Raw genomic sequence first — 6,542 nt, 5'->3', positions numbered from 1 at the left:
GAGGTGAATGCAAGTAAAGATGGAAAATATTGCTGCGTTCAAGTTCATGGAGTCCAGCTCACGTCCTTGCCTTCTGCCTTCATGATTTATTTCACACTGCCGCCCTCACCCAGTGCATCTGGTGAAGCTTACCTAGCTTCCGAAATGAATGTCAAGGTCAGCCTCTCTTTGAAGTCACTTGACTCTAACAGATACAGCCCACCACCTTTGTGCTCCCTGCCCCCAACCCTGGATAGACTTTTACTGCTGTTTTGTCTCCTGGTCATTCAAAGGACCTTTGGGACAAGGACAGTGCCCAGTGCTGGGCACGGAGTCTGGCATATAGCAGTTGCTTAAAAAAAAAAAAAAATTGAAGGAACGAATGAGTCAATACCCAAATGTATGAATATGAGGTGTTGTAAACAGTCACCCAAAGACACCGGCAGGGTCAGTATGGTACCGTCATCCTACACACAAAGAGCAATTCTTCCACTGACCATCCATACTTCTTATCTCTAAAATCCCTATCTGTGTTAAGGGTGACCAGCAAAGGGAGCAGGCTGGAAGAGAACAGCAGGGACAGGCCACCATCTCCAAAAGAGGCACAACAGGCTACAGAGGAAGTTGCTCACTGATGGATAGAAGGGCAACAGAGATATCCCCACAGGGCTGACAGGCACACCCAGTCACCCCAACAATGCGTAGGGGAAGACCTGAGCCAGCAGGGCAAGGATTCTCAACACAGAAGGAAACCAGGAGGCTGCAGGAGAGTTGGAGGAGGCCATGGGAAAGGGGGTGGTGATGACACGTGCCCAGGTCAACGAGGAGAGCCACGCTCTCTGGGCTCAGGTCACCCTGAGCAAGTTACCTTGAGCAAGGTTACTTCACCTCCCTGAACCTCAGCTTCCGTATGTGTAAAACGGGCTAATAATCCCCCATGGTGTCATTGCAACCATGAAATGAGAAAAGAATAATGACTAAATGCTTTATTTACCTGCATTATCTCATTTAGTGTTTATTAAATTTCTAGCACAGAGTGAACACTTAAAAGCTACCTAATTATTGCTACAGGCAAATTTGAAAATACAAATTAGCTCCCTGGGCCCCCCACCCTCTCCACTCACCTTTTCCTCTTCTATTCTCCTTCTCAACTAGCTCCACTCAATCACCCCGAACCTCCCTGCCCAAGGTGCTTACAGAGTCACCCAGCCAGGAACAACTTTGGTGGGCGGTAAGGGTGGTGTGTTCCTGTGAACCATCAGAACTTGTAAGAAATTTTTTTGGTTTGTTCATGAGTGCTTTTTTCTGAGAAAATGTCGCAGAAATACTCAAAGTTGTGACCAAAACAAACAAAAGAAAAAGGTTAAGAGCCACAGAAGTAAAGTGATAGGGTCAATGCCCTACTCCTTCCCTGAGTTTGAAAAGAGATCTTAGTGGGTAGGACAATGTTTAACGCAAAGGAATGACTCTCAAATGGTAGAATTTCAAGGTCAATGATAGTTGGAGAGAAAGGTTTGGGGGTAGGTCCCATAACTGACGCCCTGCTATGTTACTCTAAAAATGACCCTGTCTAAGGAATAGCTTCGGGTGACCTCTGAACTGGTCAGAGTGGGAGCCTCTCTTGTTACTAAGTTGTTTTGGGGACAGTAGAAATTTTAGATGTTGCCACAGAGCAATGAAATTCTAATATTATCATGTTCCACTTTTAAAGGTAAAGACATTGAAATGGCAATAGAGACCTATCTGAAATCTTCAAAAACAAATAATTGAGAATCAGTGCTCAAGCTCTACCCCTAACTCATAAGGACACGTTTCTCCACAGCTTAATTGGCTCTCAGAGCGAAGAACATGTAGCTTCGGTATTAAGAGTAACGGAAATCCTGCCAGGGAAACCCTTATCTGACTTCATTATTGTCACTTAGCCATGTCTCTCTCCTCAATACCTGGCTAATTTTTGTCCCTTCAAATATCTAACATTGGATTTACAAGTTCAACTTTCACTACTAGTTTTTATTGTGTTTTTCCCATAAACCTTATACATAACATTTACCATCTTAACCACGTTGAGGTGGACAGCGCAGTAGAGTTAACTATGTGTTTGTTATGTGTATCTTGTTGGGCACCAGATTCCTAGGGCTTTTTTTTCTTTTTTTTTTGGCTGCATTGGGTCTTCGTTGCTGCTCACAGGCTTTCTCTAGTTGTGGCGAGCAGGGGCTACTCTTCGTTGCAGTGCGCGGGCTTCTCATTGCGGTGGGTTCTCTTGTTGTGGAGCACGGGCTCTAGGCATGTGGGCTTAAATAGTTATAGCTTGTGGGCTCAGTAGTTGTAGCTCTCGGGCTCTAGAGCTCAGGCTCAGTAGTTGTGGCGCACGGGCTTAGTTGCTCCATGGCATGTGGGATCTTCCCGGACCAAGGATTGAACTCGTGTCCCCTGCATTGGCAGGCGGATTCTCAGCCGCTGCGCCACCAGGGAAGTCCCCTAGAACTTTTTTATCTCACAAAATTGAAGCCCAGTGAATAATTCTTTATTCCCCTCACCCCAGCCTTGGCAATTACTATTTCACTTTCTTTTTCCAAGAGTTTGACCACTTTAGATACCTCATATAAGTGGAAGCATGCGGTATTTGTCTTTTTTGTAACTAGATTATTTCATTTAGTGTTATGTCCTCAAGGTTCATCCATGTTGTAGCATATGACAGGCTTTCCTTCTCTTTTAAGGCTGAATAATATTCCATTATATGTGTATACCATTTTCATTACTTTTTTTTTTCTACTGCAACTATATGGCTCTGAGATTTCATTTTGCACAGTGATTTTATTTTATTTTATTTTTCCTGGTATAAAACTTGAAGGTAACCTTATCACATACCTTGAATTTACTGCTCAGAAACCTTTCTAATTGAATTAGCAGAGGATTTGTAGACATGAAAATTTAACAGATACTTTCCCCAGGTTTCCAAATGATCCATTAGAAACAAAGCAAGTTTATAAATTAACTGATAATCTTTCGTAATGCAAGCTATTTTATAAGGCATTTAAAACTGTCTCTCTTCCAAGCAATATGAAAAGAACAAAAATGAAAATATAATCTTTTGACCTTTTGAGTTGAGAGCTATAAAGATTTCTTTTTCATTTTTTAAATTATTTTTTTAAGGAAACAAGGTTTTCAGGTGATGTTGAATCACTTTATTCTTTTAATGGCTTTTTATATGCCTCCTTAGATCAGCCATGAATTTCAGAAGGGGATTATTCCCTTTGAAATTCCTGAACAGAATACAACAGAAATAATCTTAAACAGAAGTAAAACAGTAAATGTCTCAACATTATGAAAGGATTATCAAGCCATTCATTCACCAAGAGGATAAACCCTTCACCTAATTGAACCGAGGAAGAAATGACGAAAGTGGGTAAGGATCCTTTTGCGGCCAGAGCTTGGGAGCACGGCCTTGGAGAAAATAACTCATCTGCTGTGCCAGTTTCTCACCTGGGAACCAGCTGAGTCTAGTGATGTGTTGCTACCAAGGTGAAACTCAATCATTCTTAAAGCTGATTGTCTTTCAAAAGATGGCGCTCCGGAGTGATTGCCATCCATAAGCATAATAATAAAGCCATTGGAATGTATTTATTAGCCGTTTAAGAGAATACACCCCCTCCCCCAATACACCTTTTTTCTCTTCTGTCCCTGAGGCTCAAATTGTCCAGACGTTCATTTGTTTCGGTACAATTTATATTTCCCAAAGCCCCCACTGGCTGCTGTGCAGAGAATGGGCACATCTCCTGATCTCCATCGGAAACTGTTGATCCAAAAGTGTGGATAGGGCCAGGGAGTGAGGGAAAGGGCGGAGGAGGGGAGGAGAACATTCAACGCAGAAGGAGCCAAAGGAAAGCAAGGGAGGCAGGAGCAGGGAGAACGGAGAGCTGGGTTAAGGGGGTTGGGAAAATGTGGGAAGGGAAGGAATGGGGCCACAGAAGGAGAGGGTGAGGAGAATGAACGTGACATTGAGGGGGCAAAAAGAGGAAGGGGTCAGGGAATGGAGAAGTAGGCAATGTGGAAAGATAAAGCTGAAATTATAAAAACTTCAAATAAAACCCAATTCATCCCAGAGTCTCCTGCAGTGTTTCTGTGAGACAGTGAGACTGAAATAGGAAGAGGCCCTTTATTTTCTTAGGAAGAGAACGCAGACTGGAGGTAGGAGAGGAATGGGAGAGAACTTTGCAAACAAAGAGAGCCTGTGGCCTCTCAAACTGCCCCCACCCCATGCTGGATGAACTGTTCACACCACAGTCCCTGACTTTATCCAGAGAGGGGGGTCTGGGACAGAAGCCTGGTCTCCCTACAGGCTGAGGACTGGAGAGTCACAGTGCAGAGCTGTAGGAGGTGGGCAGGGGTTAAGGAAGAGGGCCCTGAAGTCTTCAGGAATGCAGAATTAGGAAACCTGGGGCTTCCCAGCTTCCTGCCCCAGGCTCCAGGGGACACACGTGGTGCCACAAAGGAGAGACAGAAACATCTGCAAACCCAGATCATTCCTTCAAACCTGCATCCCTAGTCCCTGGGCTCCAGCCTGATTTGGAGATACCACAGATACCATCCCCCAGCCCCCAAGGAAGACTCCCCATCCCGCAATGGGAAAAAAAAAAGAAAAGGCCTTGGCCAGGGGTCAGTGCACAGCCCGCTGCTCTACCTGCCCACACAGAGGCACCAGGGTCAGGGCCAGCCTTTGATACGAGTGCTGGAGGGAGTGTGCCCCCTCCCCAACTTCTGGCTGTTGCTGGTTGAAAGACTTTGAACAAACTAACCCACCCAAGCTTCAGTTTCCTCACTGCAAAGTGGATGGAATGACAGGCCCTGCTTAAGATGCATGGATAGGATGTATTGTGGCCTCAGGTTTACGAACCCTTGGTAGCAAGGTGAGTGAGAAATATCCCAGGTGAGTGTTTTTTGTTTTGTTTTATTGTTTGTGTTTTTAAGAGATAAATTTGGTTAATTTTTAAAATTCAGGTATAATTGACATATAACATATTCATTTCAGGTGTACAACATAATGATTTGATATTTGTATGTGTTGCAAAATGATCACCATAATAAGTCCAGTTGACATGTGTCATACACAGTTACAAAAATTTTTTTCTTCTTGTGATGAAGACTTTTAAGATTTCCTCTCTTAGCAACTTTCAAATATGCAGTACAGTATTATTTAATTATAGTCACCATGCTGTCTGTACATTACATCCCCAGAACTTATTTATTTTATAGTTGAAAGTTTGTACTTTCTAACCCCCTACACCCAACCCTCAACCCCCATCCCTGGCAACCCCCAATCTGTTCTCTGTATTTATGAGTTTATTAGGTTTTTTTTTTTTAATTTTACATATAAGTGAGATCATATGGTATTTGTCTTCTCTGTCTGACTTATTTCACTTAGCATAATGCCCTCAAAGTCCATCCATATTGTCGCAAATGGCAAGATTTCTTTCTTTTTTTTGTATTTCTTCCTCTTTTATGTATTCAATTTTAGTATTCCATTGTATATATATACCACAATTTTTTTATCCATTCGTTCATCAGTGGACACTTTGGCTGTTTCCATGTCTTGGCTATTGTAAGCCGCAATGAACATGGGGATGCATGTATGTTTTCGAGTTATTGTTTTCATTTTCTTTGGATAAATACTCAGAAATTGAATTGCTAGATCATATGGTAGTTCTATTTTTAACTTTTTGAGGAGCAGCCATACTGTCTTCCACAGTGGCTGGATCAATTTACATTCCTATCAACAGTGCACAGGGTTCCCTTTTATCCACATACTGGCCAACATTTGTTATTTGTTGTCTTCTTGATGATAGCCACTCTGACAGGTGTGAGGTGATATCTCACTGTGGTTTTGATTTGCATTTCTCTAATGATTAGTGATGTTAAGCATCTTTTCATGTACCTGTTGGCCATCTGTATGTCTTCTTTGGAACAATGTCTATTCAGATGCTCTGTCCACTTTTTAATTGAATTGTTTGTTCTTGTTGATATTGAATTGTATGAGTTCTTTATATATTTTGGATATATAAAATATCTGCAAATATCTGCAAATCAGATACATGATTTGCAAACATTTTCTTGATTCAAAAGGTTGCCTTTTCATTGTTGATGATCTCCTTTGCTGTGCAGAAACATTTTAGTTTGATGTAGTCCCACCAGTTTATTTTTGCTTTTGCTGCCTCGGCTTTTGGAGTCAGATCCAAAAAATTATGACCTGATGTCAAGGAGCTTACCACCTATGTTTTCTTCTAGGAGTTTTATGGTTTCAGGTCTTATATTCAAATCTTTAATCCATTTTGAGTTAATCTTTGTGTATGGTATAAGATAGTAGTCTAGTTTCATTCTTTTGCATGTGGCTGTCCAGTTTCCCCAACACCATTTATTGAAGAGACTATCCTTTCCCCATTGTATATCCTTGACTCCTTTATTGTAAATTAATTGACCATGTTAATTTTGTGGGTTTATTTCTGGGCTCTCTTTTCTGTTCCATTGATTCATAAGTTGCTTGTAATGCCAATACTTCACTGTTTTGA

This window comes from Globicephala melas, chromosome 11 (genome assembly GCF_963455315.2).
Source record: "Globicephala melas chromosome 11, mGloMel1.2, whole genome shotgun sequence".
In the NCBI taxonomy this organism is placed as follows: domain Eukaryota; kingdom Metazoa; phylum Chordata; class Mammalia; order Artiodactyla; family Delphinidae; genus Globicephala; species Globicephala melas.
The sequence above is the reverse complement of the archived record's forward strand: the minus strand, read 5'-3'. Positions refer to the sequence as shown.